Source organism: Corvus kubaryi, unplaced genomic scaffold (assembly GCF_017639235.1).
Source record: "Corvus kubaryi isolate FWS band 111438036 unplaced genomic scaffold, C.kubaryi_AGA036_p1.0 74, whole genome shotgun sequence".
NCBI lineage: Eukaryota > Metazoa > Chordata > Aves > Passeriformes > Corvidae > Corvus > Corvus kubaryi.
In genome coordinates, this window is record NW_024582061.1 from 3901441 (window position 1) to 3912417 (window position 10977).

General features: G+C 44.1%; 1 long non-coding RNA gene across 1 annotated transcript in view; it reads left to right on the plus strand.

The window, feature by feature from the left end:
* Positions 1–369: 369 nt before the first annotated feature.
* The window catches only part of LOC121675489, a 35021-nt gene continuing 24413 nt past the window's right edge, over positions 370–10977 (plus strand). Inside the window, exon 1 of the long non-coding RNA XR_006020082.1 lies at positions 370–651. This is a non-coding gene — a long non-coding RNA (uncharacterized LOC121675489). The remainder of the gene's footprint in view (positions 652–10977) is intronic.

Genomic DNA, 10977 nt, shown 5'->3' on the forward strand with positions numbered 1-10977 from the left:
ATTTTTGCTTGTTTTGAGCAGTCCAAAGTGCTTTGGAATTGTTTCATTTAGATGGGCACCTATTGTGGGTATTATGCTGAACAAACAAAATAGAAATATCAGAGTGAATACATGAGCAATGTTTCTTGCAACAATTTGAGATTTTTTTTAGGGCACATTTTGATTCTTTTCTTTCCTTTCTGGGCTTGTAGAATGTATGCTTCAGTGGTCAGACTAACTCACCAGTGATGGTACCTCGCTCGTTCTGTGATGGAGCTGTCACAAGCACTCTGCAGGAGCATCCCCTCCCTGGGCAACTCTGTGCACCTCAGGAAATCAAGTCCTGCAGGCTTGTGCACGGCTGCACAGACTGAAGTCCACAGCAGTTCTCACATGCTTAGAGTTAAGGACATGCTTCAATATTTCCAGGAGCAGGGCCTGCCTTCTCCCAGTAGGGAATTGTGCTCTTCCAGAGGCTTTTGCCCCAGCGTGCTTGTGGAAATCTGTCCCTTTAAGTCTTGCAGAGCTGAACTGCTCCAGTCTTCCTGTAGCCATTTTGCAAATGCTGACTGCTGGGTGCCTGTTCTGGTTAGTACCTGTCCTGCTTTTCCACATGTCTCTTCTTCCACCTCTGCAGCTCACGTGTGATGATCCAAAAAGGCTCACACAGAGGTAAGTCTGGCTTTTCTTTTGTGTTTGATCATGGCGAAAATGCTGTAACACATCGTTTGCGGTATGAATGTCCACAGCTTTGAAAAATTGTCTCTGTTCTCTAGTACTGAAGAGCAGGGTCTGTTCCAGGATGCAGCACTTTGCCAGATTACACTGATTAAGCAGACTCCTGAAGGCTCCTTCTCTTGTAATCTGAAGGAATATTTCTATTTTTCTCTCTAGTTGAGGCAGTTTCACTGTCAGTGGTAAATGCTTAAAACAGGTGCCACACAGTTGCCTTGTTTATTGCGTAAATAAAGTTCATTTTGCAGTAGTCTTGGATTTGAAAATACAAGGCAGAGGTAGCAGCTGAAGGTAATAAGAGGTACAGTAGCTCAAGGAAATGAGATGTGTCAAACAGATGTCAATTTTCAGACCTCTGTCATGCACTGAGTCCCTAAACAGCAGCAGTGAATGTTGCCACCCTTGATACATCCCATATTATGTCAGCTAAAAATCTGGATGCCACTGAATGGTTTAAAACTAGTTCCTGAAGGGTAATATGGAATAATACTGTGATAATGAGGATACTGGAATAATAACTTTGGAATAATAAAGAATAGTATTTGCAAGAAAAGGAAGTAAATTTGGAAGCCTGATTTCCATCACAAACCAAAACTTTTAATTGAAAGAGCTGACAGGCTTGCCTACAAATTAAAGTAACAGCAGGGGATCTACACAGTCTTTTTCTGTGAATGTAGTTAGCCTGCAGGAAATTCATAAGTAAGCTCAGGAATCTACCCTTTTCTTCCGGAATGCCAACAGCTTATCCCAGGGAAAAATGTGAGTAGTGGCTATTGCGTCATGAAACAGTCAGTTGTTACACTGCGAGATGACAGTCTTTATCTGCTTTGTGCTTCTTCCAGGCTTTGCAGGGGATTTAGGAAGAGCTGTTAAAACTGTAAGGCAGGAAACTGCAGAAGTTGTCCCTGTTCTGCATTTTTCATGTACCACAGTCTGAAAAAAAAATCTAAACACTGCAATAGTGAGGAATGCTGAGCTGGCAGAAAGTAGAGTGCAGGGATGCAGACAGAATCAGTGCCTGTGTCCTGTGCTGCTACAAAATGTGGTGCTTGGGAAGTACTGAGAGTGTTTTCAGCTCCTGAGCCTGGATCTTGTGACCTGTGATTCTTCTGTGGTGGTTTGAGTGTTTGCAGAGATCACTCTCAAGCAAAGGTGCTGCTGACAGATGAATATTTAGCCCCTTGCAACAGCTGTAGTGACATCTTGACTGCCTTGTGTGAGTTGTGCTTCTGAACTGACGTGCACGAGAGCTCTGCAATCCTGCACTGCAGCACAGTTCAGTCTGTGCTCTGCCCTGGGTCAGCCACTACTCAAACACAGTCCCGGAATCCCAGGATGAGTCAGGCTGGAAGGGACCACAGTGGCTCATCTGGTCCCACCTCCCTGCTCCAGCAGGACCATCCCAGAGCACACAGCACAGGATTGTGTCCAGAGGGGTCTGGAATATCCCCAGTGAGGGAGACTCCACACCCTCTCTGGTCTCTGTTCAGGGCTCAGTCACTGCCCAGGGAAGAAGTTCTGCCTCCTGTCCAGGTGGAACTTCCTGGGCATCAGTCCCTGCCCATTCCTCTGGTGCCATGGCTGGGCCCCACGGAGCAGAGCCTGGGCCCTGCTCGGAGCCCTCCCTGCACACAGGGACACCCAGGGCTGAGGGCCCCTCTCAGCTGGGGCTCCTCTCCAGGCTGGACAGCCCCAGCTCCCTCAGCCTTTCCCTGTCAGGGATGCTCCAGGCCCTAAATCATCTCCTCAGCCTCTGCTGGCCCCGCTCCAGGAGCTCCCTGTCCCTCCTGTCCTGAGGAGCCCAGGACTGGACACAGCACTGCAGCTGTGCCTCCCACGGCTGGGCAGAGGGGCAGGATCCCTTCCCTGACCTGCTGGCAATGATCTTCCCAATGCACCCCAGGACACCACTGACCTTCTTGGCCCCCGGGGCACTGCTGGCTCATGGACAGTCACAGCAATCTTAAATGGTGGGCCCACAGTGGGTGGGTTTTCTTCTTGGAGCAGTGGAAGTGGTTCAGCTGGACACTGGGGCAGAATGGGAGTGCTCATCCCTGCAGGATCTGACATGCCCCTGGGTTTTGTGAATCGCTTCAAACCCCATCAGCAATGGAGGCTGCTTTCTCAGCCTCATGCTTTTGGTGCAGGTGCCTGCCGTAGGAAGATTTTGGACTCGCAGCCCAAATGTTGCCTTTACAGGCAGTAGAAAGCATTGTCTGGTGCAGAAGAAATGCCTGTTTCCAAGTGCATGCAAACGTGTTTTGATGTGCTGCCTTCCTACTCCTTGGCTTGTGTTATGGGAACAACATCAATATAGTGGGAAATCCTTTTAAAACGTCTAATATTTCATTGCGACTTTGAAGACTGCTGCCCTGGCCTGTGCGACAGAGCTGTGCTGCCATCTCAGAGGAATGTGACCCTGCCTTTCTCCACACGTAGCCTCCCTGGCTGAGGGCCTGTTCTGATCAAGCAGACGCTGTCTTTCCATTCAACCACCTTTCACTCAACCATTGAAGAGAACTTTGTTCTGCCTTGCTGTCCAGCTGTTATTTTACAGCTCTGTGTTCCCAGATTAAGGAACTGGTTATATTTTTAACTCCCAAAATGTCTTTCCCATTAGCGCTTTCCCACTTGATCTGCGTGGGTGGCCTTCAGCTCCTCGGCCCCAACTAACGCTTAACCTTAGTCGGTCTTCCAGAGCTGGTTTATCCTGTCCCCTGCCCAGCCCAGGAATGGGTCATTGTCTTGCACCCAATTTGTCATCTCTATTGTAAACTGCACATTTGAGGATTGGCATTTTGTCCCCACTGCCAAATATCCAAAGAAGTTGTCTCTTCCCCCCTCCTCGCTCTCTCCCCTCCCTCATTTGAGGCTGTTTGCCCTGGGATTTCCATCTCTGTCCTGTGAACCCTTTCATTTTCGGTCAGTGTTGACAGCTTTAACTTCATTTTCAGAGTTCACATGTGTGCTGCAAGCACCTGGGACTTCCCCTTGACAGGACATCTGAATTTGAAATGCTAGGATGTGTAGGTAAACCATACTAGGTACAAGTCTTCCAGCCCATGGGAGGCTTCTGGAATTGCGGAGTCCATAAAAAAATTAGTAAAACTCCCATGGAGTAAAATGGAAATCAATAACTATATAAATGTATATTTACCTGTGATGAGCAATTCTTTTTTTATTATTTTAAGGGAAAACTAATTCCATTAAGGGCTAGATTCATGTTTTCTGGGCACTTCACTCTGACAGTCCCAAAAATCCCTCTCACTCAGCCCAACCCCCTTTCTCCTCATAGATGGTTCCTACTTTTAGCCTATGAGTGAATGGTGGACCAGGAGACAAAGAAAGTGGTCTGCAGATAAGGTTGTTATGCTGACAGAAAACAAGTCAAAGTCCTCATTCTGTCCTTCTTTTTAAGTCTGATGGAATTCATCACTCCCAAAGACAGGGGTGCCCTGCCTGCAGCATACAAGCTGTATCCAGCTGGCCGAAACATTAATCTCAGAGTCTGGTTTTTGCCACCTTTTCTTTAGAGTCCCTCACATTTGAGTGACAGACTAATAAGTTCATCTGGAGAACTAATAAGGACAGAACAAGAAATTAACTGGGAGGGAAGAGAGATGTGAAAGCAAGTGTTAGTGCTGTCCTGACTGCAGTTTGCCAGCTGCAGTGACAGATACTGGTTCTTTTCTTTTAACACCTCTGGATCTCTGCAGTGAAGGATGCTCACCTATCCTGACATCGAGGGCGACATTAAACAGCATTCAAGTCTGTGCGTTTGCTCTAAGTCTTCCATAAATTTTGAAGCCGTCTAGCAAGGACTTGGAAAAGCTTAGGACTTTATTGTAGCAACTTGCTCAAGTCTTGGATGGGGTATATGGATGGTAGGAGGGATAAATTCAGATAAATAGTTTCTTCGGACATGTCACTAAAATATTCACCTGCAGTTATAGCAGCCTTTAAGCAGCTATTGGAAAAAGAGGTACAAGGAAAGGAGAAAGTAATCTCACATCACTACCTTAAAGATTCTCTGCTGCCTCAGCACCTTTTAGGAAGTGCTGCTGTCAAACCCCTCATTTGAAGGGAAATGTCCAATTTGCCTTCAGAGATTGGGGTGGTCACCTCAATCACTGAGGTGGCCACGATATCTTCACCCCAGGTCTAAAGCTGTTCCCACAGTTATCCACAGAGTGACCTTTCCCCCTGGAATTTCCAGTTATCTCCACATGTAACTGACTGCCCTTTCCCCAGCACCCTGGGCAGGCAGTTGCATTCAAGTCCAGCTGAATGACTTTTTCAAGGAAGAATTTGTGAAGTGCTGCCAAACGCTTTACTGCTAATTTTGTGCTTTGATTTCTAAAAACAATGAATGATCAGTTTTATTTGGTGTGTTCTCTTCATCACCCTATAAATCCATGGCATTTTATTGACCATGGTTCAATTATCAAGCACATAACTCAAGACCCACTAGAAATTTTTTGAAGCTTTTTGCAAACTTCCATGGTCTTTGGATCAACTCTTAAATGCTTGCAGATTATCTTTTGTACTTCTTTTATCCTGGGATTTTAAAGCAAAATTTATAGGATGGGAACTAAGAGGCTCGATCATCTTATTGTTCCATTTGGGATTTTTTTTAGTGAACAACTATAAGTTCCAGGAATAAAATCACTAATGAACCCTATTATTACCCTGATCCCTAAAAACATTTGAACATGTGCTCAGCTTTAAGTGTCAGGTTAATCTTACCAACTTCTTGACAGCTCTTTTCCCTTTCTAATTGGACATGAACTTAAGGGCTATTTTGGATCAAGACTTGTGCAAGGAGTTAGAGTGAATTAAATCCACTTCAGTGTAGCCTGAACTATGGAACTGGCTCTCAGTAAATCCTGATTGCGGTTTTGGGGTTTTTTTGGGTTGCTTTTGAGAATGGATCTATAAACCACTCCTACAGACACCATTAGCAGAGATCCACTAAATGATTTAAGAATTAAAATCACCCTGACAGCAGAATTTCAGCTCAAGCTATTGTATTTCACTTTGTTGGGAAAGGAATGGACTTTGCAAGGCAGAGGGGGATGAACCCTGTGAGGGGAAAAAAACCCCAATTACTGCTATTATCAAAGGTTAGCTGATTTCCCCCCTAAGTTTACAAACTTTTGGATATTGTTTTCCCTCATTTTCTGCTTTTCTCTCCTAAAGTTGTATTTTTGTTTAAGCTGCAGTTCTGGCTTTCCAGTGAATTTCTTGATATCAGCTTTTGTGTTATTTTCTATATTTACACCTCTTGAGCTGTAGCTCTTTGCTCATGGAGCCTGCACTGTTCCCACTGAGCAAGTCATTGCTTGGGGCAATGGAATATTCAGTAAACACTTCATGGAAGAATGGATGACCTCAGGGCTGACAGAAGTGGACACTTCAGATTATGTTTAGACACTGTAAAATCTCTGGTATTTATGAAGATTTTATGGAAAAGCGGATGAAGAGAAAAATCTCAAGGAAATTTTCCTAGCCATGAAGTCAAGCTGTATCTGCAAACTGAGGCATTATTGAAGGCTGGTAAAGGCTTCAAAACTCAGGATGTGATGCTTAACCAGGAGCAATCATTTCAGTTTATTTCAGGTTGTAGTTCTGGAATGTTTCTAATGTAGTAAAAGTTATCATGCTAGTTATGCTCAAGGATAACTACTGAAAAATGCCTGGGAAAGCCCAAACCATGAAGTTTTAATTGGTGAATTAAAAAGAAACTCACTTGGGCACCACTTTTCAGCAGGTCTGGGATCTTTGTCTTTGCTCCAAATAAACTGCTGTTGCCTAAAGCAGTTTTGTTTCTGCCCGAGAGCGCCTTCACTGAGCCTGTACTGTGCACATGCTACCTTCATCTCCCAGTTTTCTTGTACTGGCAATAGTTATGGATTTCAGAATTTAATTCTGAATGCCAGTACCTGCACATCTAACTTTGACTTCTCATCACTTCTTCAAACAAAACCAGGCCACTGAAGTTCCATCTGAAGCAAGAATCAGAGTTGATTTTAAATTCTCGGCATCGTGGTTCTCAGGGAAGACTGTTTCCTTGGTGGCATGGAAAGCCCCTGGGGTTTGCCTGGTGAGCTGCATTGAATCAGTCTGAGATCTGTCAACAATATCCCTCCGTGCAGGGCAGACGTAATTTAAAGCATGGAAGTGTAGGTATACCCTATAATTTAGCACATTAAATAATTCCATCGGCATCCATCACAGAGCTACACAGGCAGCAGCTACTTGGCACACAGAAATTGAGAGTCTGAGCTCGTACAGAGCCCACCACCTGCTTTCAAATGTCACAGATGTAATTCCAAGCTTTATTGTATCAGTAAAAACTGGGACTAATCCCACTGAAGTCAGACATTAAACCTGCATGAGATCAGAACAAAGCTCAGTATTTATTAATTGTATGTGTGACTTAGACACTTTCCACTATTCACATCATTTTTTCCTGTACATTTTGGATGCAAATAAACTGTTCAAGAGCAAATACTGCTAAAAAAATCCCACCAGATTTTGCCTTTCATTTTGTGTGAACGAGGTCCAGACCATTGCAGCATTGCCTTGATATTTCTTAAATTTGGTTTCTGAAATGGCACTTTGGATCCTTCTGTTTGAGATCCCGTGGAGGGAGATGAAGGGCCATCCCAGGATCAGCCTCTGGGATGATGGAGGTGTCCTTGTGCTGCCTTTGCCTGGCTGTTGTGAATAGGGAAGTGCATTCCGCAGCTATTCTGTCACTGCTCTCCCTTTTTCTGCCACTGACACCCTCAAGTCTCCCTGGCATTTAGAAAAAGAGAGGAAGGAGCCACAGGGATTTCTGAGCTCCTCTCCTCAATCCAGTCTCAGTACTGAGGTGCTTTTCATTGTCACTCACATGCAAATTCTCCCTGAAACAGGAAACTTCACCACATAATTTTGTAGCAGGGAAAATAGGTCACTGAAAAACTCTACTCAATGAGAATTTCCTCTAAGTTCTATTCTCCAGCGCCCTCATATCCCTCTGAGAAAATTACAGGCAGCAGGCCCTTTCTCAGAAACCCGTATCTTCCATTTCTGTGGAAAAAAAAAAAATTAAAAAAGCCATGGGAGTCTGAGACAAAACTGTTCCCATGAGAACTCCCTTTTGCATAATTGCTGTTATCTGATTATGGTGGGAGAAGGGGTTTTTTTTCACCTTTACCCTGGCCTAGGACAAGTACCATGTCCTGACGCCAAGTCTCAGGAATCCAAGATTATTGACCTAGGGAATAAGTGCCTCTGAGTCAGATCCTGAGATCAGGAGGATCCTGTTGGCTGCATTTTCTGTGTTTGAGGGATCTAGCCTTCCAGGAGGCAATGTAATAATTACTGCCACTTTTTCTTGCCATCAGCTCTCCAGCTGAGCAGATTCTACCTCCTAAAGTCTTCAAACATGTGATAGCATGGCATAGACACTGTGACTGTGGCAGCTGAGCTCTCACTCTCTGCAGAAAAAAATTCCTTCCTAGTAGTTTTATCCTTAGGACATAAATTCAGGAATCATGCTCGGACCTGAGATTTGGCTCATCTATTGGGGTTATTCTGAATGCTCTGTCAGCAGCGTGGAAATGAGTAAATTTCTGTTTTCTGGATTTAATGGGAATCACACTGAGTAGATTTGTGCAATAACAAAGATTACAAAAATTATGCTCCGTGTGAGCAGTCGGCTGTGTCACATACAAATCTGACTTGAGATATTTGTAATAACTTGACAAAAGCTGTCATTTGATATTTTAAAACATATTTAATCTCTGAGCCTGAGAAGCTGATTCTGTCATTTTCACATGTTTGTTTTCACTCTCTGCTGTACAAGTGTGGGACTTATAGCTCTCACATTGCTCAGCAGCTTTAGAGCCACGTTTCTGCTTCATTATCCACAAAGACTGCACACCACAAACCTCTACAAGCACTAAGTTGAGGTGGTTACTTTACAAAATATGGTGTGTAAAGCAAAACCAAGATTTATATTAAAATTCCTCTCTGAGACACTGAGAACATAAATAAAAATCGACAGAGGTTATTTGCAGTGCTAGACACAGTATTTTGCCACATACTTCCATTTACAGGGTTTTTTCTTTTGTAAATTGCTGCTAAATATATGTGTACTGGTCATACCAGACAGTTCAAAACTTATTTTAAAACCTAAATCCCTGGAACTAGACAAAGTAATGAGCAATTTTTATGAACTCATGTTAAAAACTTGGCTTGTTTTTTGTGGTGAATAATGCCTCCTACTTGGGCTTCCCCTCATGCATTCAGTTTGGGTTTAGTACCATCTGAGCCAAATTTTGTCCTCACTTAACAGCTTCATAGCCCTGAGTGCTGAAAACAGGGGCTGCAGAGGGTAATTGAGAGCAAAGCTTCATCATTTGTGCTCAGTGAGCGTGGTTAATTCCTCATCAACACAGGGGGATTAACCCCAATTAATAGAGGTTCATTTTGCTTTTGAGTTACTGCTACAGATGATCTGATGGCATTTATTTAACCCTTATCATGGCAGCGAAGAGCCTTTCATCTGATGTTACAGTTGAACAGCTGAATTCTCCCTCACTTTGCGAAATCTCTGCATGATGTTTGCCACCCAACAGCTCCGACTCCCTGTATTTTTCAGCACTTCCTTTGCTTTCCTCACACCCTCCACAGGAATATTTTTGCTTAGAGGAAAGGACTGTGCTACCTGCCTCCTTAACAGCCTCTCCTGGATGAATTAGCTGGTCTATCAATGATTCTGTCTGCTCTCTGTGACACAGGTGAAGAGTGACAATGTGCTGTATTTTGGAGAGCGTCAACACTGCAACCACAGCAACCTTTTACAGAAGTTATACCCAGATTCACACGAGGCATGTTTCTGTGAGCTGAGAAATTGTCCTCCTGCCAAAGATCATCCCTGGAAGTGCTCAAGGACAGGTTGAATGTGGCTCTGAGCAACCTGATCTGGGGGAAGGTGTCCCTGCCCATGGCAGGGGGGTTGGAATGAGATAATCTTTAAGGTCATTCCCAACCCAAACCATTCGAGGATATCCTGGGCATCTGAACCCTTGGACATGCAGAAAGCAACCCTTGGTCACCAGCCCTTGATCATGCAACTCAAGACTGAAATCAGAGCAGATGTGTGAAGGTGGATGCAAAGACAGCACAGGACTGCCTCGCTCTCTCTTTGCTCCTTGGCTGTTGTGTACACAGCCACTTCTCAATCAGCCTGGTCATGATCTCACCTAATTGTGTGGGTAAGAGCTCCAAAATAGGACCCTGTGATCAAAATGTCAGGAAACATGAGGTCAAGACATCAAAAGGCCAGTTCCGTGGCTAAAGTATGGCTTTCAGGTGCCGCTGGCTTCAAAGCTCAGCCCTAAAACAGAGGAGAAATCTATATTTGGGGACGTTCATGCAAAGCATTACCGCTTGTTGTTCATCAGAGGTGCCAAAGCAACTAGAGATTACCAAAAGCAAACAATCAAAAAAACAACTCAAAGGGATAAAAAAAAAAAAAAGAAAAGAAAGAAAATTATCCAGCTCATGAATGTAATGAGCTTCAGGAAAAGAAATACTCCTTTTTTTCTTTTCCCCACAGAGATTAGTTAAATCATTAAACTAGGGATGTCATGGCTGAGCTCTGCAATCACCTGCCCAGGACCGCAGGGACCCACAGTGGTAGCGAGTGGCCGACTTTCCCGGGAAAGTTTTTTGTTATCCTCGTATTGCTTGGGTTTTTTACACCACATCTGTGCTTGCTTCGTCATTCTGCCATCTGCTGTAACAAAATACAGACAAAGCATTTCAGAGAACAAACCCCTCCACACTTTAAAATGCTCCAAGCCAGAGCACAGCCTTTTACTTCTCACAAGCTGTAGTGCTTATTATCCTATCCTCCTCCTCTTCCTCCTCCCCCTGCCCCACATCCATGATGAATTACACACGCTTACCAAGCATGGAGAACACAGAATCCCATTGCTTTTGCCACAATGTTTCTATTAAATGAAATGAATGTTCCTGTGCTTGACTTCACTGTGCAAACACATTCGCTGAGAGGTCAGAAATAGCAGGTCGTTATCATGAAATTTTTAATTTTGAAACTCCCAATCAGGCTCGTTTCCTGTTTGGTATTGTCTGCAGATACACAATGCAAAAGCCTCGGGTTGCTAAAGAATTGAAATAACAGAGTATGAGCAGACTGGTTTTGAGCACACACTCTGTAAAGTCCAGTCAAAGTTTCTTCCTGGT